The sequence below is a fragment of the Kogia breviceps genome, chromosome 3 (genome assembly GCF_026419965.1).
Source record: "Kogia breviceps isolate mKogBre1 chromosome 3, mKogBre1 haplotype 1, whole genome shotgun sequence".
Lineage (NCBI taxonomy): Eukaryota > Metazoa > Chordata > Mammalia > Artiodactyla > Physeteridae > Kogia > Kogia breviceps.
This window is the reverse complement of record NC_081312.1, coordinates 145,235,474-145,262,191: the sequence shown is the minus strand read 5'-3', so window position 1 is coordinate 145,262,191 and position 26,718 is coordinate 145,235,474. Positions and strand designations below refer to the sequence as shown.

The 26,718-nt window shown below is 39.3% G+C and overlaps 1 protein-coding gene across 2 annotated transcripts in view; it reads right to left on the bottom strand.

Moving 5' to 3' along the window:
• NEDD4 (NEDD4 E3 ubiquitin protein ligase) overlaps positions 1–26,718 on the bottom strand; it is a 207,453-nt gene that overhangs the window by 155,645 nt on the left and 25,090 nt on the right. For both annotated transcript variants that reach the window (XM_067029809.1, XM_067029802.1), the window contains exon 5: positions 20,813–21,028. The gene's annotated coding sequence lies outside the window, so the exon portion shown is untranslated. The remainder of the gene's footprint in view (positions 1–20,812; positions 21,029–26,718) is intronic.

The following is a 26,718-nucleotide window of genomic DNA, read 5'->3' as shown; positions in this document are numbered from 1 at the left end:
TGTAAGGAAAAATCCAGTTCTTCTCCATTGTGTTTCTCCCCTGTGTATCTCCTTTACCTTTACAGAGAACATGTCACTTCTGACACTTCTGGTCACCAAATGTGTCGAGGTTTTTTCCCCATACCAACAAGCAATTCCTGAACACCAACTGGGTGTCCTACAATTCAGCTTCATTCTGATACAATCTAGCCAGAGATACCATCAGATTCCACAGGTTAAGTTTCAGTCCTAAAAGACCACCCTCCCCCTTACCTTAGACACCAGTCACAAGCCCAGGTTATCTCCTGTACTTCTGACGGACAGGCTATAGATGAGATTCTAACGACCCCCTCCTTGGGTTTGATTAATTTGTTAGAGCAGCTCACAGAACTCAGGGAAACATTATGTTAACCAGTTTATTAAAGGATATGATAAAGGATACAAATGAACAGCCAGATGAAGAGAGCTCTGGAAGGGTCCCAAGCACAAGAGCTTCTGTCCCCATGGAGTTGGGGTGCTTCACCCTCACAGTGTGGATGTGTTCACCAACCTAGAAGCTCCTCAGACCCCATGCTTTTGGGATTTTATGGAAGCTTCATCACACAGGCATTATCTATCATTAACTCCATTTTCAGCCATTCTCCCTTCTCCCAGCCCTCATCCAGGAACCCATGCAGAGTTGTCTCATTAGAACAAAAGACAGTCCTATCACCCACGAAATTAGCACGCAGAGAATTACAAGACTTTCAGAAGCTCTGTGTCAGGAACAGAGATCAAAGATCAATAGTAGAACAAGAGGTGTTCCTAGTGCTTTTATCACTTAGGAAATGCCAAGGGTTTTAGGAGCTCTGTGCTGGGAACTGGGTGCAGACATATATTTTCTATTATCTCATAATAATGCATCAAGGTTTTTTTATTAATTACAACAAACATACCATACTAACATAAGATGGCAATAACAGGAGAAACTGAGGGTGGGGTGGATAGGCACTCTGTACTATCTTCACAATTTTTCTGTAAATCTGAACTGTTCTAAAAAGTAAAGTTTAGAAATAAATAAATCTTAGTGTCTTTCAAAAAGTTTTACAATTTTCTCCACTATGGTCTTGCATATATTTTGCTACATTTATCCCAACATACTTTGCATTTTTCCTTGCTACTGTAAATTTAATGTCTTTTTTTATTACACACCCTAATAGTTTATTGCTGGTGTACAAAAATACAACAGTTTTGTACATTTACCTTAGTATTCAACAAACTTCCTCAACTTCATTATGTCTAAAATAATTATTTTCACTTTCACACAGACGTTCATTAACATCTTTGTGTGTGTGTGTGTGTGTGTGTGTGTGTGTGTGTGTGGTACGCAGGCCTCTCACTGTTGTGGCCTCTCCCGTTGCGGAGCTCCGGACGCGCAGGCTCAGCGGCCATGGCTCACGGGCCCAGCCGCACCGCGGCATGTGGGATCTTCCCGGACCGGGGCACGAACCCGCGTCCCCTGCATCGGCAGGTGGACTCTCAACCACTGCGCCACCAGGGAAGCCCCATTAACATCTTTGAATGACAATTTTGCTTGTTCCTTTCCATTCCTCTCAACTTGCGTTTCTTTTTTTTATCTTGTCCTGTCTAACAAACAGACGTGGTGATAACAGGCATAATTGTCTTACTCCTGGTTTTAAAGAGAATGATATTTGCTGTAGTGTTTTGGATTTTGTTTTCATTTGGGGTTTGTCTTTTTCTTTCTAGCCTTTATCTGGTTAAGAAGCTCACGCCTCTTCCTAGTTCACTAAAATTATTGGTCATAAATGGACACTGAATTTTACTTAACAATGTCTTCTGTATCTTTTGAGATGGTCTTTTTTCTTTTAATCTTCTAGTGTGGTAAATTTTGGTTAAGTTACAGTAATTAGTTATGGTAAATTTTAGGTGTAAAGATGTAGTCATCCCAGATTTCCCCAGTCTTTTCAGGTTTTAACTCAATCAAATAATTATTTTTCTTTCCTTCCCATTCCCTCACGAGTAGAGTCTAAGTACGAGGAGCTTACATGTGGTCATGGCCGTGGCGGAGGGTGACTGGATTTTTCCTGTTGTCCCTCTGTATTGTAATTCTAGCTGTTGTCAGGTCACCTATCATTCTCTGGCTGTTGTCCCATCTCTAAGGGCTCTCCTGGTTCACTGGCCCTCTCTCAACCATTTTCCACCCTCTTTTAGGATTGTGGAAAGTTCTGCATGCTATCCCCTACTACTCTGGAGACTGAAATCTTGGCAGCTGGACTCCAGCACACTGTAAGATCACACACTATCATCATTTCTACTGTAGCTATTATTTGCTGCTAGGTATGCTAGCCAAGGAGAACTACCTGGGGCTTACCATCTCACAGGGATCCTGACAGGAAGTGGGCACACACTTCCTCTCAGATCTCCACCATTATTTGGAAATTATATCACTGTATCCTACTGATAGCTCAGCAGTGAGGATGTAGGCTGGGAGAAGGGTCCTTTCTCAGAGACACTCAACTATATCTTGTTTTCACCTCCAACTCTCTCTTAAGGGTAGGAAAACTGGCTCTTTTATCATCATTCATTCTACCGAAATCTGGTGCTAATGGCATCAACTTTGGCTCTTGGCACTCAAAATCCAGGCTTTTGAAACTCAAAAAACCTTTTTTTCTCAAGCTATTTTTTCTACTAGGAGATTCAAAGCTCTATTTTGAAACTTATAAACTGAACATGGACTTATCTTTCTCTTTTCATTTCTGTAGTAACAGCCCTCCCCTGAGGGCAGTAAATATGGAAAGCACTGCTCACTGCTGCCTGGGTTGGAGGAGAGAGAGGGAGGCAGGATATTCCAGGAATAATGAGTAATTATCAACAATAACATTTCACAATAATATTGTGCACAGCTTCCACACCCTTAGCTCTTTCCTAAGCTTCACACATGTATTTCCCAGTAGCTAACTCTGCCTGAATATTTTAAAAAACCCTTAAATTTAATAGATCCAAAGATGAACTCACCATTGTCCTATATTCTCTGTGTCTAGAAATGGCATTACTATCTACCCAGTAGAAACTTCTGCGTATCCTCAAATTCTTACCCCTACCCCTTTTGCCACCATCAATTTGTTATATAATAGAAATTCTTCTCCCTCCAATCTCATTATAATATTTTGTCTTATTGGTATCCATGGCTAATGGTGTACCAACCACTCTCTGCTTATTGGCTCAGACAGATAGGTAACTCTTCGTCCTTCCTAAGCCACCTGTGTCTTCTGAGACAAAGATTTGTATGCAGGTAGTTTATTACGGGGCATGCTCCCAAGCAGTGGTGTGCTCAAACTCAGCTCCTACTGGCTCCCAAGGACCACTGGACCAACTATGCATATCTCTATCCAACTGCAGAAATTGGCAAATGGTACAAACCAGAGTAATTTTTTTTTTCCTAGAGAGCCAGGAAAAAAACATTGTCCAGCATACTAGTCATCCTAGGGAACATGAGTGAGGGCAGGAGAAGAGTAAGACAGGGAAGGGGGTAAAACCAATGTAATGGTTTTTGAGTTATTGAGTTTGATCACTATTATTGAGTTGATGTAGGGCTCAGTCTCACTAAAGTCCCCTAAAGAGCCATGCAGAATATACCTCAGAATTTTCTTTTTTCTTTTTGTTTGGCCGTGCCACACAACCTATGGGATCTTAGTTCCCTGACCAGGGATTGAACCTGGGCCCCCTGCAGTGGAAGCATGGAGTCCTAACAATGGACCACCAGGGAATTCCCATACCTCAGAATTATCTTCCCAAGAAAGGAGTATTTATCCACTGGTTTCCATTCCCCACTGGACAGGCAGGGGTTTGTCTTGAGGGGTGTTACCTCTCCTACTTTTCCAGATTTGCTTCTGTGTAGCATGGCTGAGAAGGCTCCAGCTGGCATCTTAAACAGGAGTGACAGTGAAGCCTGGGTGCAGAAGGGGAAAGCCTGCTAAGCAACCAAAGGACGTCATTGCCCAAAAACATCTCCACACAGCTGGTTGCTGCAGCAGGACTGAAGTAAAGGCTAGATGAGAGGATATGAGGAAATATGAAGCAGAGTGCAAAAGAAATCCGACACAAGGATTAGTTGCAGCGCCCACTGCAGTAACTGGGCTCAGAGTAGTAATTAATATTTATCATCTCTCTCCTAAAATACCCAGTCTAGATGTCCCCCGCCCTTGGCTGGCACTTCAGCAAGTCTGTGTTGTTGCCTGGTGGTGACTCAGATTTTTATCTCCAAGGGCTGTGAACCGTCAGTTGTATTAACCTTATCAGGCCATCATTGTTGCAATAGACTATTTAGTTATCATTGGACATGCATGTATTAGGATATGCCGCAGTGAATCCTGAGTTCCACACATGCTCTTTCTTGTATAGCCCCAAACTAGCTCTTCATGAGAATCAGAGTTGACCCCTCCCCCCACATGATAACTCCCTCATTTGTCTATGGGGCTACGATTATGAAAAGCTCAAAATGACCAAGTGATAGTCATAGTTTCAGGTATAGTGGAACTGTTACTGTCTCCTAAAGGAAGCATCCCCACACACCATTTCAAGAACTAGGACTTCTAATCCCACAGAGCCTAAATTGCAGGAGCAGGGAGCACAAATTCCACAAATGAGTCACTGAGATGATTGTGAGAGAGTCTAGCCCATTTCCACCTTTTGGATCACAGATCTGAGGGTCTAGTTCTTAGAGAACAACACCCAAAGTCTGCTACCTTACTGCCCGTTGTAGTAATGTTCACAGGCCTCTGCGCTTCCAGAACCTTACTGTTACAAATATAGTTTCATGATAATATCTACTATTGCCATCCCTGCCCTATAGAGGTTAGCCAATGAACCCAAAGCCATTAGAAGCCCCCTCACCAGTGCATTCCTTATTGCCTTAGTGAGGTGTCCTCTTAGGGAATACAGTTGGGTGGTGAGTTTTCTGATGAGTTTATTGATTATAAACCAATTCTAATATTCCTCCCTCCCCGAGCTTTCTGATTTTTACCTCAGTGATTCTGTGAAGGCTGTCTGGACCTCTCTTCTTCATTTGCTGTATGCCACAGTCACGCTCAAGTCTCAAGGAACAATCCCAGCAGCATATTAAGACTAGATCCAGGTATTCTTGTCAGGACTCTAAATTCTGAGTAAGAGGAGAATGGGTCCATTTTAATAAATTCTCCTCACTCAGCCTTTATAGTCTGCCCTTTGTAGTCAACTCCTTCAAGATCTATTCTGGCTTAGGCTCTCTTGGTTTCTTTCAGCTATGGTAATATGTATAGTATTTCCTCCCAGAGCAGGGATTATATTTCTTTATTTTAAGGCTGTGCTGTGACCTGACCCCAAAATGCATCCATTATGTTTCTGGAGGAGTTGATGGCTCAGGATCTTGAAGAGGACAAGCATCATCTTGAGAGGCACCTGCCTGGTGTAACATCTTTGCAGGGCCTCTAGGTGCAGGAGGCTGCTCGCCACCAGCAAGGGCAAGGGAAGGGCTTCTGCCAGTCCAGAGAGTTCAGGGAAATCTGGGTGTATTAGTTTCCTAGGGAACGCCATAGCAAATTGCCACAAACTGGCTGAGTTAAGCAACATAAAATTCTTCTGTCACAGTTTTGGAGACCGGAAGTCCAAAATCTAGGTGTTGGCAGGGTTGCACTCCCACTGGAGGTTCCAGAGGAGAATCGGTTCCTTGCCTCTTCCAGTTTCTGGCAGCTGTCAGCATTCCTTGGTTTGTAGCTGCATCTCTCTGCTCTGCAGCTGCATCTCTCTTTACATTGCCTCCTCTGTGTATCTGTGTTTTGTCCCTCTGGCTCTCACTCATAAGAACACTTGTGATGGCATTTAGGGCTCACCTGGATAATCCAGAGTAATCTCCTTATCTCAAGATCCTTAACTTACATCTCCAAAGACCCCTTTTCCAAATAAGGTAATGTAATTACAATTCCAAGGATTAAGACTTGCTATGTTCTGGTGGCCATTATTCAGTTTAGTATAATGGGGTTTCAAGTTTCTCAGGCTCTTCCAACCAAATGTCCGCTTCTAAGGTTTACAGAACTGAGTCCAGTATTTTCTCCATCAGAGCCTTGCCTTTGGCATGACCAACCTGTTGAGTCTGTGTATTCAGTTTCCTGTGTAGTGTTGCCACCCTTGCCATTAAAGCTTGGACTTGTTTTCATCACAACCTGCCTTAGAGCTACAGGAGAAACAGATCTCTTTAAATGGAAGATTTCTGACTTTCACCATTCTATAACATTGCCCACGCTGTCTTTCTTCTTGCAGTGCCCTTCTGCCTCACTTTTCTTTGACTGGAAAGCAGTTACTCATTTCTTTAAAAAAAAAAAAAAAATTAATTAATTAATTATTTTTTGGCTGCGTTGCGTCTTTGTTGCTGCACGCCGTCTTCCTCTAGTTGCAGCGAGCAGGGGCTACTCTTCCTTGCGGTGCACGGGCTTTTCCTTGCGGTGGCTTCTCTTGTTGCAGAGCACGGGCTCTAGAGAGCAGGCTCAGTAGTTGTGGCACACGGGCTTAGTTGCTCCGTAACAAGTGGGATCTTCCTGGACCAGGGATCGAACCCTTGTTCCCTGCATTGGCAGGCGGATTCTTAACCACTGCGCTACGAGGGAAGTCCCAGTTGCTCACTTTTTTGTGCTCCGGACGCGCAGGCTTAGCAGCCATGGCTCATGGGCCCAGCCGCTCCGCTGCATGTGGGATCTTCCCAGACCGGGGCACAAACCCGTGTCCCCTGCATCGGCAGGCGGACTCTCAACCACTGAGCCACCAGGGAGGCCCTCAGTTACTCATTTTTTAAGATCCAGCTCACATGTCACAATTTCCCCAAGCAAACTTAGTTGCACTGTTTTCAGTGTAATCACAGACCTCAATTCTTACCTTTTTTTTAGAAAAAAACTTTAGTCAGCTTTCATTCTTTTAAAAACTTATTCATGGGCTTCCCTGGTGGCGCAGTGGTTGAGAGTCCGCCTGCCGATGCAGGAGACACGGGTTCGTGCCCCGTTCCGGGAGGATCCCACATGCCGCGGAGCAACTGAGCCCGTGAGCCGTGGCCGCTGGGCCTGTGCGTCCGGAGCCTGTGCTCCGCAGCGGGAGAGGCCACAGCAGTGAGAGGCCCGCATACCGCAAAAAAAAAAAAAAAAAAAAAAAAAAAAACAACTTATTCATACCTCTTTTACCGGACCTAATGCATTGTCTTATAAATTGCCTTACAGTGCTCCCTGAATTAATGTCGGAATTCCTTGAATATAGGAATCATGTGCATTATCTTACCACTGGACATATAGTAGCCAGTCAACAGTTAGGTGTTCAATGAATGAAATATATTTCCCAGCAGTAGAGGAAAGTGCATATGTGACACTAATATTTTTACCTCATAAAATTTTTATACTTATGGATTTTATGTTGTTTTCTTATTGCATATGACTCAGCTCTACAAATAAATAAGCCATGTCTAAACCATCAATACTCTGTAGCTCAAAACGTGTGAGCAAATGCTATTGCTTGTTTTCACTCCCAAATATAAAATAAACTTACAAAGAACATTCAGTTTTAGTTATTAACCATTTTTGAGTGATAAAATTGAAAAGTGGAGGTTAGGAAAAAATATTAATAATTACTACAAAAATATGGTCCTTCTATAATGACTTTTGAACTTTTACTTAAAATGAGTAACATTTAGGATTATAGATGATATTTGCATGAATTATCAAAAAGATAGAAAGGTAACAATTTGAACTGCAAAATGTTTTATATTGTTCCCTGGAAGAATAAAAGACGTTGTATCGGTGGATTCTTTTACCCTAACTATTCTTAAGGCTGAATTAGAGAATGTATCCATTAAAGTGAATTTGAGTTAAACATTTAAGAAATTGCTTCTACTTTATTATAATATATAGAGTAAAAGTATTATAAATGAGGATTTCTACACTGTAATTTGAAATGACTCAAATCTGTGACTAAAAATAACATTACCTCCATATAAACCCAAGAAAACAAGTTGGAAAACAATTAGAAGCTCAATATTTTATTTTAAAAGTGAAAATTATCCTGTAGGTAATGTGGTGTGTGTGCAAGTGGGTGTAATTTTGTCCTCTTTCTTTACATGCCACATTTCTAACGCAAAGAAGTCATTTCTAAGTTACACATGGCCTCAATTGTCTAAACCATTGAGAAAACTCTCTGAGTTTTCTTACCAAATATAGGTTAACATTCCAGTTCTGTTAAGAGATGGTGAGAGATAAAATGAATGGCTTGAGGGGTTTGCAAGAAACCACTTATAAATTAAGCTGAAGGTCTTATCTACCTGCACAAACTTGTTTAGCTTTCAATTGAAGAGACTCAAGTGAAGATAAGTAAGTTGCAAGCAATTTATTAAGTAAATCTGTTGCATCTGAATTCTTCCTCCTTCTCTTGACTCATTTATGAGGCCAAAAATAAACTCACTTCTTCTAAGGAGATAATTTTGAGGTTAAAACTCTATACTGCCTGTCTAGTGTACAGTGAAAGTACAAAAAGCAACTTGGCATCTCTTATTAGAAATACATACAGAATCACAGAATTTTAGAACAAGAGGGCATGTCCCTCATTGTATATGCTAGCTGATGTTGAAGGACAAAAAAAGTGTTTATTGCAGAATAAATAGAAAAATACTGACTTCAAAAATAATGTTCTTTTGCCACATTGAGCTTTTTGGATCAGTTTTATGTATAGAATATTTTCCTATTATGTGAAAAATTCATAGGAAACAATGTGAAATCTAAACAACCAAATTAATGTCAATAGGGAAAGAGGTTAAATAAATTGTGCTATATTGACACTATATTCCCATAAACATAAATGTATAAATTAGATGGGTATGCAACACCATAGATTAAAAGACATAGTAGGAAAAAAAAAACAAGTTGAGGAAAAATGTATACTATTTACTATCTAAGTAGAACTGTATGCATCAAACTTAAAACAGTGGTAACTTCTGGCACAGCGGGGAGGGTATTGGGATTTGGGGATTTGGTCAAAAAGAACTTTAGCCTTATTGAGAATGTATTCAATATTAATTTTTTTTTTTTTTTTTTTTTTTTTTTTTTTTGCGGTACGCGGGCCTGTCACTGTTGTGGCCTCTCCCGTTGCGGAGCACAGGCTCCGGACGCGCAGACGCGCAGGCTCAGCGGCCATGGCTCACAGGCCCAGCTGCTCCGCGGCATGTGGGATCTTCCCGGACCGGGGCACGAACCCGTGTCCCCTGCATCGGCAGGCGGACTCTCAACCACTGCACCACCAGGGAAAACCCAATATTAATTTTTTTGAAGAATAATTTAAAATCTCTTTTTGTATTATAATTAGTTAAAACATGATTAAATGAGAGAATGAATGGAAAATATCATTAACTATACAGTGCTATGTTAATATAAAGTTTAATACAAATATAAATTTATATTTAATATAAACAGATAAGATTTGGTGTAAGGAGGAAAAGATAAGGCACTTAACCAAAATGACTCCTGATTCTTATTTGATGATAATATTGCAAAGAAATAATTTTCCAGAGGACTTTTTAGAATTGTTTAAAATTTCTATTCAAATGAGAAACCAAATTCTGGTTCATGATGGCTCCAGGACACTTTCACTGTAAGTAAGAAATGAGCATTTAAATAAAAACTAATGTTATAACAATTTGCTTTTGGCTGCCCAGTGGATCTCCCTTTGGAAAACTTCCATTACTCCCACTTTATATAATTCTGAAAGAATGTGCATCATAAGCCAGCACACCCCTTACCACAGGGATGAGAATGTGGTCCAAGCTGGCCACTCTAACTCTCTTCTGGGAATTTAGGTTTTAAATGTAGAATCTAATAAAGGACTCAATAAGAAAAAAGACAGACAACCCAATAAAATACTTAAACAAGCACTTCACAAAGGAGGATATCTAATTATTCAATGAGCATATGAAAAGAAGGTGTTCAACATCTAAAGTCAACAAGGAAATGTACACAATGAGATAACACTACTTACTCTCCAGAAAGGATAAAAAACTTTAAATGACACTACCACGTGTTGACAAGAATGTGGAGCAAGTGGAACTCTTATCATCTGCATGTGGGAATATAAACTGGCACAGCCTCTTTGGAAAGCTATTTGGCTATATCTACTAAATCTGAATATACGCTTATTTTACCACCCAGCAGTTACACCCTTAGAGAGTGAAAACATATGTGATCCAAAAGATATGTGGAAGAATATTCATTTGTAGCTTTGTTTACAATATTACCAAATTGGAAATGACCCACATGTCCATCAAGAATATAATTCTATATAGCAATCGGAAAAAGCAATTGTTATATGCAACAATAAGGATATATTTCACAGGCATTATCTTGAGCAAAAGAAGCCAGACATTAAAGCATACTGTATGATTCCATTTAAATAAAGTTCAAAATAGGCAAAACAAATTTATGTGACAGAGAAGTCAGAATAGTGGATACCTTTGAGGGGTAATGACTGGGAGAGGGCAAGAGGGAGATTTCTAGGGCACTGATAATGGCCTATATCTTGGTCTACATACTAGTTATGAGGCAGAAAGGAAGGGGGCAGAACACAACCATTAAAAGAATGACACAGCTGTTGAGAAAAACAGGATATGACAAAAACTGGTTAGAACCCACTAGGCCCAATATGTTGGAAGATTTGATTTCCAATAGCCCTTGAATCTCATTATACGCTCATTGAAATACATTAGCTAAATGACACACCCATCAATGGCGCCCTGACAGTTCTGAGGCTCACCAAAAAAGGCCAAAAAGTGGGCCATGGCCCAGTTCCTGGAAATCCCCACCCCTTCCCCCAAATAATTAGAATATTCCTCCCACTTGTTACCCCGGGGGGCTGCTCTCACTTTCAGAGCCGGTCCACATTCTGCCTATGAAATGTGTATCCCTCCAAATAAACCTGCTTTCACCATGAAACCTCTTACTATGGCTTGTTCTTGAATTCCTTCCTGCACGAAGCCAAGGACCCTCACTTGGTGGCCCGTCTCAGGGGCTCACTCGCCTGGGACGTGATATTTCCTTCTCCCATATCAGTTACATGAGTGTGTTCACTTGGTAAAAATTTATTGAGCTATACACTTAAGATCTGTGTACTTAATATATGTTATACTTTAATTTAAAAGGTTTACAAAATAAAATTTCTAGCAGAGACACACAGAGATGGAAGGCAGGTTTGAGCCAAGTTATCCCAGAGCTGGGACCTCTATAAGACTGACAGTGAGTTCCCACCTCTGAGGTCCCCAGAGCTCCAGAGCTATTCTAGTTTCTCTCTTGCCCAGGAACTGGTGGTTAAATTATTGTTTTGATTCTCTGGATCCTTACAATAAATTCCTTTCCATTTTCCCCCTAACATAGTAAGAGTTGGTTTCTTACTGAGATCCAACTTGAGTTGCCAGGAAAAATGTTGGTATTATTCTTGAGGTAAATAGTTACTTTATTTTTTTAAAAAGACAAATGCCTTATAGGTAAAATGGGAAAAAAATTTCTTATAAATGATAGAAGCCTAGTTGAGTACATTGGAATGCTTGGCTCCAAGCAAGAACGTTATATAAGTGATGTCTGTACTGGAAGGGAATGCCATATAACTTAACAGCAATAAAATCCAGATCTAACATCAGAATTAAAAGAATAATAGCCACATGGGTAAGATCAGTTAGACCTGGTGTCTCCTGCCAGTTATTACTCTTGAGCACACTGACCTAAACACGATTAACTGATCCTTAATATTCCCTAGTGCAACCAAGAAGGCTGGAAAGTCTAAAATGGCTAACTTACAAGGACAATTCTCTTCTAAAGAAGGTGAATCCTGTTATAAGAAAGCCCCTTCTGTTTTGTTGAATACCTTGATAGATCTGGATACACAAAACAAGGCTAGAGCTAAATTTGAGATTGAAGATTTGAATTGTTCTGCATTTTAGAGACAGAAGAAATTGGAGTTCCTGGTATACTCATTAAGGGTAGAGGAGTTCAGGAAAGAAAGGAAGAGGATGACATGAACTTGGGGAGAAATGGGTAGAAAAAAAACATACCTTGGGCTACACATCCCTTGACAGTGTTTAACTTTCTTCAAAATTATTTGCATTTTTACAATGCAAGCCCCATATCTATCTCCCCAAAATATTCAATCAAGGTTACTCAACACATAAATGTTTCTCGTGTGTGTGTATTTCAAACACAAGAGTTATGTTTCAGGTAAAAGTTGGTATAGGGCTTCCGTGGTGGCGCAGTGGTTGAGAGTCCGCCTGCCGATGCAGGGGATGCGGGTTCGTGCCCCAGTCCGGGAGCATCCTGCATGCCGTGAAGCGGCTGGGCCCGTGGGCCATGGCTGCTGGGCCTGAGTGCCCAGAGCCTGTGCTCCGCAGCAGAAGAGGCCACAGTGGTGAGAGGCCCGTGTACCGCAAAAAAAAAAAAAAAAAAAAAAAAAGTTGGTATAATATTTAGTAGACAGCATAGTGCTCAACATATACTAGAGAATGAGATGACCCATATAGAGAACCATTGCCAGCAGTGGGCATATGAACATGAGTGCATCTAGAATTCAAAGAAATCTAGAGGAATGCTTTGTATTTCCACAGAACTTGGAATAGTGGGATCAAGATATTCTCCGCATAGTCTCATGGGAAGGAAACTCCAACTAACACATGGCTTACACAAGACTTCACTAAAGCTAAGAAGTAACAAAAGGGAAATAAATTCATCATGTAAGACCAAACTAGATTGTCTGGTTATGATTTGCTCACCAGCTCTCAATCATCTGTCCAGTTGTTTAGGGGATTATACCTGGACATCTATTGGTCAGTTAAGAGGCTTGCTACTCTAAATAACAGAAAAACAAATCCAAGACTAAACAATGATGCTGGCTCACATAACCAGAAGTCTAGACAGTACAGACTTCAGGTACAATGTGATCAAGGCTCTTGACCTATTTTCTTGCAGTTCTGTCAGCTCCATTCTCCTTCATGGGTAGGTTTTGTTCTCAGGCTGATATCCCTCAAGGTCACAAAATGGCTGCCAGCAGGAAATGGGCAATATTCAATATGGAAGAGTGAGATTGACTTTCCATCACTACCACTTAAATAAAAGGAAATACTTTCCTAAAAGCTTTAAGTAACTCATATTTAATTAGCCAACATCAGGGCACATTCCCATTTGTAAACCATTTGCTGGCCAGGGGCAGGATTACCATGAGTAGCTTACGTTAACCAGTCCTCACTTGGTGAGCAAAGGACGGAGTTAGCTTTCCCTGAGTCAGAAAGGCTATATCTGATAAGGACCAGTACCCAAACAAAACTGGAGATTAATGAGAAAGGAGGCTTGGCAACTGGGTTATGGGTAATCATCTAGAATATCCACTGTATCTATTTTCTACCTCCCTCAGACTCTTGCACTATTTTTCCCCTTGCTCTTTGTAATCCATCCTCACTGGCCTTCTTTCAGATCTTCAACATGCTTTGTTCCTTTTCCCTCTAAGGTCTTTGCTCAAGCTACTCCTTTAGCCTGGAATGCTCTTCTTCCACTTCCTTTCCTAGTGAAATACTCATCGGTGTGCTTTCCAGTGAAAAGTCACCCCTTTAGTAAAGCCTTCCCTCAGCCCCATACTAGCTCACATGATGCTTCTTCCCACTCTAACTTAAACAAAAAGAGAAGACAGTTGATTCTCATTATTCCTAGTAGGTATGTTCTGTAAAGTTGCCACAAATACCAAATTAGTGAATACTGAACTACTGTCGCTAGGGGATACAGGCTTAGGTTCCAGGGAACCTGGTCACAACATCGTCAGTAACCAACCAATACATACATTGTTTTATGGGTGTTTCTGTTTAAAGACACCTTATTTAATACATCGTTGGCTCATTAACATAGAACTCACAGCCAATAGTACTATAACTCACACCTGAACTAAGCTGATGTGACACACGTGTTTTCTCTGTAAGGCACCTCACGCCTTCCTGCACTCAGGGACATTAGAGAACACTTCAGCACTCCCCTCGTGGGACATTTTAAGCAGCAAGATTACCAATAATAAGTGCAAAAATTAGATAAATGCGAAAAGGACACGTTTACAGTCTGAGAGCTGAAATAAGAAGGCAGACGGTGGCCTTGTTTGACCTCAGCTGGGAACGTGCACATCAGGCAACTCAAAATCTTCACCATTCTGCACACGTGCATGTCCACAAATGATGGAATGACCACAAAAGTCCACAGGTATTGATATTGGGGTTACACATAAATTTTAGCCAGTAGGCAAATTTGCAAATACAGAATCTAAGAATAATGAGGATCAACTGTATATTGCTTCATATACCTGGGGAGTCCTAGAAGGTGAATCTGATGCCAGGTGTGACTGGATCTCAGAGTTCCAGGGCTCTTTCTGCCTCCATCTTCTGCCTTTTCTCGGCTTCCTTCTTGAAAACCTCTCTCCACCTGTTAGCACAACAGCCGCTAGTAGCCCCAAGTCTATGTAATTCTTAGTTTACGCACAAACCCAGAAGAAAAAGAAACCCTTTGTCTCTCAAGCACTCTGTACGGATCTATGGGAAGATTGGGCCTTCTTGCACCCTGCTCTACCCTCTCTGGCGGGAGGGAGCATGTCAGCCCCACCCGACCCACGTAGACAAGACTCCTCACTGGGAAGGGGGCCCTGGGTTCAGAAGAAAGAGAACAAGCACAGTGGAAAAAATTTAAAATGTCAATTATCGTTGACATACTTTTAGAATTCCCTGAAATGAAAAATGAACTTTTTTTTTTGGCCATGCTGCATGGCTTATGGGATCTTAGTTCCCTGAACAGGGATTGAACCCAGGCCCACGGCAGTGAAAGCATGGAGTCCTCACCACTGCCAGGGAATTCCCTGAACATTTTAAAAAAATAATAACTATTTTAATATATTTATAATTAAAGAAGATGTGGTATATATACACAATGGAATATTACTCAGCCATAAAAAAGAATGAATGAATGCCATTTTCAGCAACCTGGATGGACCTGGAGATTATCATATGAAGTGAAGTAAGTCTGACAAAGACAAATATCATATGATATCACTTATATGTGGAATCTAAAACAATGATATAAATGAACTTATTTACAAAACAGAAATAGACTCACAGACATAGAAAACAAACTTCTGGTTACCAAAGGGGACAGCAGGGGGTGGGGAGATAAATTAGGAGTTTGGGACTAACAGATACACACTACTATGTATAAAATAGGTAAACAACAAGGACCTACTGTATAGCACAGGGAACTCTACTCAATACCTTGTAATAATCTATAATGGAAAGGAATCTGAAAAAATATATATATAAAACAAAGTCACTTTGCCATACACCTGAAACTAACACATTGTAAATTAACTATACTTCAATTTTAAAAAGTTTTTAAAGTATAATAAAAAATCATGGTAGATATATTTCCTTGGCACACCACTTGACCAGTGTGCACATGCTTCACATGATAAACACTCCCATTACTAACCCCTGATGTAGGTCTTACTATCATTCCATTTAACATACGAGGAAACTGAGGCACATCAGATAATTTTTGAAAAGGAGCAGCAATGGTGGACATCAGTCTTCTTACTGACTTTAGAAAATATTATTTCCAATATTTCACCATGAAATGTGGTGTTTGAGGAACTTTCTTTTTTTCTGTACGTTTTTTATAGCTATGTTTTATAAAGGTAAACAAGTTTCCTGTTCTGAGTTTTCCTAATGAGGATTTTTTTTAATGTACCAAACTTACCATTTTAAAATGTAATAATTGGACTAAAATATATTTTTAAATACCCTTGAGATGTTTCCTCACCATTTGCTTATTTCCTATCAACCAAATCATAGACTGTTCAGATTGCTGTTCACCACAGAACACTAATTGGATTCAATTTGCAGAAAAGAACATTTTTTCCTGCATTTGTAAGAGAATCATTTTGTTTTTCTCTTTTGATCTACTAATTTAGTAGATCATTTATAAGTTTTCCTTGCATTTCTAAGACAAATTCTACTTCATCTAGAGTAACTTGTATAGTCATCCCTAACCACTCTCTTTCATAACCCATATCCAGTCTATTAAATCTATTAGTAGACTCAACTGGCCCCTTCTTCAAAATATACCCTGAATCTGACCACTTCTTACTATCTCTGCCATCCAAAATAAAGACATCATTATCTGTTGCCGAGATTGAATCATTGATCCACTCCTGGTCCCTTTGCCTCCACACTTGCCTCTCTATAGGTGATTCTCAAATTGCAGTTGTAATGATCCTTTAAAAATGTAAGACTTCGCATTTCCTCAGAGTGAACACTATAATCCTTTTAATGGCCCACATCTCCTGCTGCTCTCCCCTGTTCTTGTTCACTCTGAATCACATCACTGGCCTTCTTGCTCTTCCTTGAGCACACCAGGTACACTGCTACCTCAGGGCCTTTGCATTTGCTGATTCAACTGCCTTTGCCTGGGTAATTCTTTCTCACAAATGAGTACAAATATATATATTTGTCTACATGTATACTAATAGATGGCAACATATATACATGTCTACACATAGATTACACATATAGGACTACCTATATATTATACACATGTCTACATATATCCATCAACTCTTAGGTCCATGCCCAAATGTCACCTTCTGAGTGAGATGTTTCGGATAACACTATGGACAGCTGCAATCATGCTCCTGTATTACTTTACCCCCTCCCCACAGCAGCTTTATATTTCTCCACATTTTTCTCCATCTGATATACTGCATATGTGCTTATTTATTGGGTTTCTCCTCCATTAGAATGTCAGCTTCATGACAGTAGAGGTGTTTGCTTGTTTTGTTCCTTGTTACACCTGCAGTGCACAAGTCACTCAGTAAATATTAAATAGATGAGTGGACCATTATTTTATTCATTGTTTGCCTCAAGATCTGCTTCTGTCTCCCCTCATTGCTGGATTCAGTTTACTAACATTTTATTTAGGATTTGTGGAGCTATGTTTCTTAATGTGACTGGCTTACAATTTATTGTACTTTCTTTGTTCCTCTTTCTCCCTTCAACTTTTTAGGAAGTTATATCTCCTATTTTAATTCTTTCAGTAGTTACCCTCAAAATGTTAATATGTACTATAGACTTTGAAGAGGAAATTAACAGTATCTCTACTCTCCCCCAGTATGATACAGAGACCCTGATCAGACCACATGTTCTGGTTGCTAGTAATTTAGGCTCCACTTTGTAGACTGTCAATGTGACTCATGTCCATAGTATGTCCGAAAAAAATTATGAAGCAGACACAATCCTTGTCACCTCCTCTCCTTTCTGCATTTTTGCACAATTTCTCCACCTGGGCAGAGTTTTATCTGAACCTGTACATTCTGGTTTTAATGCCGTTATACTCTTTCCTATTAATACCTATTGTCTATCAATACCTACAGGCATGAAAGAATCTTATTAACTAGGTCACAATAACCAATGAGATTTACAGTGTTATGTCACCTGAAAGTAATTACATTTCAACATAAAATAAATGAAAATATCAATACATCACCAGTGGGGAAATTTAAATAGAATAGTTAAATTAAACCTGGTCAAGGGCTCCCTTGTTACTCCTAAAAAAATGTAATATGTATTGCTAACTTCTTTTACTCATGGTCTTTGTCCCATCAATAAGAATTAACAAAAGCTGATTTGATTGTCTCAAATTATTTTTCCTCCATCACTACTTCTTACCCCTCACTGACTTCATCAGTAATATTCTCTCTAACCTTTGCCAGCATTCAGAATATTCTTTATTACATCAGCATCTGTACTAAAATATGAAACCAATATATCTTATTTTCTTAGTTTATTAATGTTGATACGAATTATGTTCAACCTGTACATATTTTTTTAAATACTAAACAGCTTAGCAGCATCAGAATCTTGATTTTTGTGGGATACAACTGAATATCTAATGTCATGATTTTTTTTTTTTTTCCCACACCGTGTGGCATCTTATTTCCCTGACCAGGGGACCAGAGATCAAACCCATGCCCCCTGCAGTGGAAGCACAGGGTCTTAACCACTGGACCGCCAGGGAAGTCCTTAATGTCATGATTTTTAAAGCATTACTTACTTAAATATTTTATTTTATTTATTTTTTAAATATGCCCTGCTCTTGCGACACAGTGCCAGAAAGACTGCCCCATTTACTTTTATCAGTGCCTATTTCCCCATATCACCTTCAAAACAGAGTTTTAGTGTTATATTTAGTTTTGCTACATTATTAAGTGTAAAGAAATAAAGTTCTTTTAATTTGCATTATTTACTTACTAACAATGTGAATATTTTCTTGGTTTACTCTTTATGTTTCTCTTTGTAACAAGCTGTTAAGTTACTATCCTTAAAAATGAGTTACTACCTGAAGAATGTTTTGACTAGAATCTGGCATATAGTAAGTTCTGAATAAATGTTACATGTTCTCATTATTATTATTGTTAAAATATTATTTTTGTTTTTGTTACTATGATCATCCCTGGACCTAAAGAGGCTAGATTTAGCCCATGGATTTATACCAAATTCCTTCTTTCTCTATTTATTTTAATAGGCTTTATTTTTCAGAGCAGTTTCAGGTTCACAGCAAAATTGAACAGAAGGTAGAGATTCTCATATATTCCCTGCCCTGAGGCATGCATTATCAACATTCCCCATGAGAGTGATGCATTTGTTACAACTGACAAATGTACACTGATGCATCATTATCAGGCAAAGTTCATAGTTAATATTAGGGTTCACTCTTGGTGGTGTACATTCAGTGAGTTTGGACAAATATATAGTGATGTATAGCCCCCATTATAGTATAACACAGAGTAGTTTTACTCCCCTAAAAATTCTCTATGCCTTGCCTATTCATCCCTCCCTCCCCTTAGCAACCACTGATCTTTTTACTGTTTCCATAGTTTTGTCTTTTCCAGGATTCCAAAACTTGGACTCATACAGTGTGTAGTCTTTTCACATTGGTTTTATTCACTTAGTAATACTCATTTATGTTTCCTCCATGACTTTTCTTGACTTGATAACTCATTTCTTTTTAGCACCAAATAATATTCCACTGTCTCTATGTACCTTAGTTTATTTATCCATCCATTTACTGAAGGACATCTTGGTTGCTTCCAAGTTCTGCCAATTGTGAATGAAGCTGCCATAAACATCCTTATGCAGGTTTTTCATTTTCTACTCCTTTGGGTAGATATTGAGGAGCACAATTGCTGAATCTAATGGTAAGAGTATGTTTAGTTTTGTAAGAAACAGCCAACTGTCTTCCAAAGTGATTGTACTATAGTGCTTTGCATTCCCACCAACAATGAACGAGATTTCCTATTGCTCCTCAGCCTCTTCGGCATTAGCTGTGTCAGTGTTCTGGATTTTGGCCATTCTAACGTGTAGAATGTATATGCATATGTAGTGGTCTCTCATTTTAATTTGCCTTTCCCTGATGATATAAGATATGGAGTATCTTTTCATATGCTTATATGCTATCTGTATATCTTCTTTGCTGAGGTGTCTGTTAAGGTCTTTGGTCCATTTTTTTAGTTGGGTTATTTGTTTTTATGCTGTTGAGTTTTAAGAGTTCTTTAAAGTTTGGATAACAATTTTTTATCAGGTATGTCTTTTGTAAATGTTTTCTTAGTTAGGGAAATCCACCCCCCCATCAATGTTTCAGATGCCATCTCTTCTCACCTTCTCTAGAATACTGTTTTAGCAAATCTCACCTTTCTCTCCTGCATTATTCGATTTCCCTCTCTACTGGATTTTTCCCTATCAGCATACAAAATGCCTTTTATATCTCCTATTTTTTAAAAAAACACAACGGGGACTTCCTTGCTGGCACAGTAGTTAAGAATCTGCCTGCCAGTGTAGGGGACATGGGTTCGAGCCCTGATCCAGGAAAATCCCACATGCCGTGGAGTAACTAAGCCCGTGCACCACAACTACTGAGCCCACGTGCCACAACTACTGAAGCCTGCGTACATAGAGCCCGTGCTCTGCAACAAGAGAAGCCATGGAATGAGAAGCCTGCACGCCACAGTGAAGAGTAGCCCCCGCTCACTGCAACTAGAGAAAGCTGGTCCACAGCAATGAAGACCCAAAGCAGCCAAAAATAAATAAATAAATAAAATTTTAAAAAAAATAATAAAAAAACACGACAAGAAAACACTCTTGATCGCAATTTAGAATCCTGAATTCTCACTTTCCCTTTACAGTAAACTAAAAAGTAATTGTCTAAACTTGTCTCCTCTCATCTTTTTTCCTAGCTTTTTTAAAGTTATGAATTTATTTCAAATGGTATATACACTATGGAACAAAAATTAAAATAATCAAAATTCCATTAAAAATTTCAAAATATGTAGGAAATAGTGAAATAAGATTGACAAAATATTAATAATTGTTGAAGCTGCATAATGAGTCCCTGTAGGTTTATTATACTAGTCTTTATATATATATTTGAAATTCTAAAGAAGTGTGTGTTGAAGTCTTTCTCCTGCTCTTTCCCTATCCACCTCATCTGCCCTGTCCTCTACAGGTAATCACTTTTATTAGTTTCTTATGCATCGTTTCAATGCAGATACAAGTAAAAATGAACATACATTCTCTACCTTCTTTTCTTACACACAAGGTCGTACACCTCATACACACTTCTGTGATGTGCTTTTATCGTGTTAACTGTAGGTGTTGTATGCTACCTTGTGTGTGAGGCACAAGTCTGTAGGGAAAAACTTTTCTTTGCTTTTCATATTGAGTTACCTTTCAGTCCAGGGTCTCCCTCAGATGGACATCTAGGACTTTCCTTTTTCTCCCTTGGGCCTCCTTCTCCTGCACACAGGGTCCTGATATTTTTCTCCTTCCTGGCACTGTCCTTGAGGGCTGCAGCCGGATCCCTGAAGTCCTGCGTGTTCTCCGGCGCAGCGGTGTCTCCTCAAGGTCTTCGCATCTTGGGAGGCGGTTTCACTCCTTCAGGTCCTGGGGAATGAAGCATCTATGACAGTGGTCCCCAACCGTTTTGGCAGCAGGGACCTGTTTCGTGGAAGACAGTTTTTCTATGGACGGGGCTTTGCAGGGGCATATGGTTCAGGCGGTAATGCAGCTATGGGGAGGGATGGGGAGCTGCAGGCAGATGCTTTGCCTGCTCACCCACTGCTCACCTCCTGCTGTGGGGCCCGGTTCCTAACAGGCCGTGGACAGATACTGGTCCACAGCCCCGGGGGTTGGGGACCCCTGATCTATGAGACAAAGCTTTCCTTTGCAGATGGTGACTATTTGTGACCAATTTTTAGTGCAAAGTCTAACCAAGGATTTCTTTCCATTTGGGTGTGTAAGTGTGAAATGGGAATGGGGATATAAAAAAGAAAAAAAGGAAGAAAGTCAAATCCAGCCACTCATGTAAAACTTGGAATTGTTTGGTTCTATTTTTACATTATCTGTATCATTAACCTTTATTTCTGTTTATAAAAATTTTTTAATATGTATTTGTTTTATATTTAAGAAGATACTGCTTTTCCACTAAAAATAGTTTCTGGAATTCTTACTATTTATTTTTCTGTAAACAGTTTCCTATTCTCTATAGAGGTTTCCATCGATATTTTAATTGTACTGCATTAAATCTATGACTAGGGCTTCCCTGGTGGCGCACTGGTTGAGGGTCCGCCTGCCGATGCAGGGGACACAGGTTCAGGCCCCAGTCCGGGAAGATCCCACATGCCGCGGAGTGGCTGGGCCCGTGAGCCATGGCCGCTGAGCCTGCGTGTCCGGAGCCTCTGCTCCGCAACGGGAGAGGCCACAGCAGAGAGAGGCCCGCGTACGGAAAAAAAAAAAAAAAAAAAAAAAAAAAAATCTATGACTAAATTAGGAAGGATATTGTGTTCCTCAATATATTAATTATTTACACCCCAGAATGTAACATATTGCTTGTTCTATTCAAACCTACCTTTATTGTAATGCTTTTTTATTAGATCTAGTTGGGACTTTGCTAGGTTAATTTTATAAATGTCTTAGCACCCTAGCATGGTTAACATACACTGGATTGTTCAAAAACAACTTTGATAACAAATTAAGGAAAAAAAATCAGAATAATATACTGATGGAAAGTTGTAAAACATCAAAAAGGTCTGAATAATGAGGCTAATTATCCTTACTGAATCCAAAATTCCCATGTCTGAAGGTAACACCATTCTGTCAAGACAGTGATTGGCACATGGCAATCCTTCCCTCAGTCAGGCGCCAGCACTCTGCACAACTAGTTCCATCTGGGCCGACACCAACTCATTTCTAAGCTAAACTGTTTTGTAGTTCAAACCTCCCTAGGTTAGGGTTGCGAGATAAAACACAGGACAGTTAAATTTGCAATTCAGATAAACAATTAATACTTTATTCTAGTATAAGTATTCTTTTTTTAAACATCTTTATTAGAGTATAATTGCTTTACAATGGTCTGTTAGTTTCTGCTTTATAACAAAGTGAATCAGTTATACATATACATATGTCCCTATGTCTCTTCCTTCTTGCATCTCCCTCCCTCCCAACCTCCCTATACCACCCCTCTAAGTGGTCACAAAGCACTGAGCTGATCTCCCTCTGCTATGCGGCTGTTTCCCACTAGCTATCTATTTTACATTTGGTAGTGTATATATGTCCATGCCACTCTCTCACTTTGTCCCAGCTTACCCTTCCCCCTCCCCATATGCTCAAGTCCTTTCTCTACTAGGTCTGCATCCTTATTCCCATCTTGCCCCTAGGTTCTTCTGACCATTTAAAAAAATAGATTCCATATATATGTGTTAGCATACGGTATGTGTTTTTCTCATTCTGACTTACTTCACTCTGTATGACAGAGTCTAGGTCCATCCACCTCACTACAAATAACTCAGTTTCATTCCTTTTTATTGCTGAGTAATATTCCATTGTATATATGGGCCACATCTTCTTTATCCATTCATCTGTTGATGGACACTTAGGCTGCTTCCATGTCCTGGCTATTGTAAATAGAGCTGCAATGAACATTTTGGTACATGACTCATTTTGAATTATGGTTTTCTCAGGGTATATGCCCAGTAGTGGAATTGCTGGGTCATATGGTAGTTCTATTTTTAGTTTTTTAAGGAACCTCCATACTGTTCTCCATAGTGGCTGTATCAATTTACATTCTCAACAACAGTGCAAGAGGATTCTCTTTTCTCCACACCCTCTCCACCATTTATTGTTTGTAGATTTTTTGATGATGGCCCTTCTGACTGGTGTGAGATGATATCTCATTGTAGTTTTGATTTGCATTTCTCTAATGATTAATGATGTTGAGCATCCTTTCATGTGTTTGTTGGCAACCTGTATATCTTCTTTGGAGAAATGTCTATTTAGGTCTTCTGCCCATTTTTGGATTGGGTTGTTTTTTTGATATTGAGCTGCATGAGTTGCTTGTATATTTTGGAGATTAATCCTTTGTCAGTTGCTTCATTTGCAAATATTCTCTCCCATTCTAAAGGTTGTCTTTTCATCTTGTTTATGGTTTCCTTTGCTGTGCAAAAGCTTTTAAGTTTCATTAGGTCTCATTTGTTTATTTTTGTTTTTATTTCCATTTTTCTAGGAGGTGGGTCAAAAAGGATCTTGCTGTGATTTATGTCATAGAGTGTTCTGCCTATGTTTTCCTCTAAGAGTTTGATGGTGTCTGGCCTTACATTTAGGTCTTTAATTCATTTTGAGTTTATTGTTGTGTATGGTGTTAGGCAATGTTCTAATTTCATTCTTTAACATGTAGCTGTCCAGTTTTCCCAGCACCACTTATTGAAGAGGCTGTCTTTTCTCCACTGTATATTCTTGCCTCCTTTACCAAAGATAAGGTGACCATATGTCTGTTTACCTGTGGGCTTTCAGTCCAGTTCCACTGATCTATATTTCTTTTTTTGTGCCAGTACCATACTGTCTTGATTACTGTAGCTTTGTAGTATAGTCTGAAGTTAAGGAGCCTGAATCCTCCAGCTCCATTTTTCTTTCTCAAGATTGCTTTGGCTATTCGGGGTCTTTTGTGTTTCCATACAAATTGTGAAAATTTTTGTTCTAGTTCTGTGAAAAATGCCAGTGGTAGTTTGATAGGGATTGCTTTGAATCTGTACATTGTTCTCTGATTGCCATGGCTAGTACTTCCAAAACCATGTTGAATAAAAGTGGCCAGAGGGGATATGCTTGTCTTCTACCTAATCTTAGAGGAAATGCTTTCAGCTTTTCACTGTTGAGTAGGATGTTCACTGGGTGTGTCATATATGGCCTTCACTGGGTTTGTCATATATGGTCTTCATTATGTTGATGTATGTTCCCTCTATGCCCACTTGCTGGAGAGTTTTTATCATAAATTGATGTTGAACTTTATCAGAAGCTTTTTCTGCATCTATTGAGATGATCATACGGCTTTTATTCTTCTATTTATTAATGTAGTGTGTCACATTGATTGATTTGTGGATATTGAAAAATTCTTATATCCCTGGGATAAATCCTACTTGATCGTAGTGTATGATCCTATGATCCTTTTAATTATTGTTGGATTTGGTTTGCTAATATCTTGTTGAGGATTTTTGCATCTATGTTCATCAGTGATATTGGCCTGTAATTTTCTTTTTTTGTGTGATATCTTTGTCTGGTTTTGGTATCAGGGTGATGGTGGCCTCATAGAATGAGTTTGGAAGTGCTCCTTCCTCTGCATTTTTTTCGGAATAGTTTAAGAAGGATAGATGTTAACTTTTTAAATGTTTGATAGAACTCACCTGTGAAGCCATCTGATCTTGGACTTTTGCTTGTTGGGAATTTTAAAATTACTGATTCAATTTCATTACTGGTGATTGGCCTGTTCATATTTTCTGTTTCTTCCTGGTTCGGTCTTCCGGTGCGAGGGCTCAGTAGTTTGTGGCTCATGGGCTCTAGATCACAGGCTCAGTAGTTGTGGCGCACGGGTTTAGTTGCTCCGCAGCATGTGGGATCTTCCCTGACCAGGGCTTGAACCTGTGTCCCCTGCATTGGCAGGTGGATTCTTAACCACTGCACCACCAGGGAAGCCCTGATTATGGCTTATTTGAAGACTAACTCCTATCTCTCCCCACCCTTCCCCACCCCGTGACATATTAAATATAATCAGTACATTTACAATTTTAATATGGAGAAGTACCTATAGAGGGGATACTGATGGGAAGAAGTTGATTTACCCCCTCAGAACCCTGGAAATGCTCAGGGATTAGAAGTGCCAAGTACCTCAGAAGTCAGAGAGTGAGGCATGTGAGTGTGTGTGTGAGGACCGAAAGCAGGGGATTGTTTGAAAGGCTGTATAATCAACAGTCAGGTTGCCAGGTTGCCATTCACACTCTAAGTAGTAGGGCCCTCCCCCTCCTTAACACTTTCAGCAGAAGGGATGCTTTGGAGAAATTAGACCAGAGTGTCCAGACTTGAGGATGCCAGGAATAGAGGAAAATGAGGATGAAATGACAGATTTAAAACAAGTAAGTGATATTCTGCATACTGAAAAGTAAAACCATTCTCCTCCCCTACTGAATTTCAGACTAACAGTAACCAGTCCTATAAACACAGGCAGGAGATGGCAAGATGGACAGCCTCAGGAAAAAATGTCTATAGAGAATGACCTGTGGGGTTACATGATGAAAAAGGCAGCTGGCCACCTGTTTGGTCTAAAATAAAGACCACCAACCAACAAGACTGTTCATTCATACTACTTGAATTATATATGTGAAAAAATATATATATACATATGTAAAAAATTATATATATACCTAAGTAGTTACATTTAAGGCAGAGAACAATAAGATGAAAAGGGCAGGACATTGTTGTGTTTTGGTACATGCCTTTAGCAGTTATATGATATTTTAAAACTATGGACTAATATTACTTTTGTGAAAGTAATATAATATACAGTTAATAGTAAATTGTATTATTTCTTATCAATGACTAATTTAAGAAGTGCACACCTTAATGGAATACCACTCACATACATGTGTTTGGACTGCTAATAGCACAGAGCTTTGTGGAGAAAATTTTGCAGCATCTATCAAATTAAAAAATCTACTTACTACTCAACATAGAAATTCTTCTCTAGGAATAAATCTACAGGAATACTCTCCCAAATACACAACTATATATGTAAATGAATTTCAATGCAGCATTACTTCTTACAGAAAAAGAAATATCTATAGTAGAGAATTGGTCAAATAAATTAATAATTTAAGGTAAAAAAATAAAGAGCGTACACCTTAATTTAATTAAACATGTTATAGGTAGAATACCCCTGTTGCTTTCCAGAAGGAACTAGATTGCTCTCTTTAAGAATACTTCCCATATAGGAACCCTCCTACACTGTTGGTGGGAATGTAAACTGGTGCAGCCACTATGGAAAACAGTATGGAAATTCCTTTAAAAAGTAAAAACAGAACTACCATATGATCCAGCAATCCCACTCCTGGGCATAGATATATACACTCCAATGTACATAGCAGCACTATTTGCAATAGCCAAGACATAGAAGCAACCTAAATGTCCATCAACAGATGAATGGATAAAGAAGATGTGAGATATATATATATATATATATATATATATATATATATTCAGCCATAAAAAAGAATGGCATATTACCATTTGCAGCAACACGGATGGACTTAGAG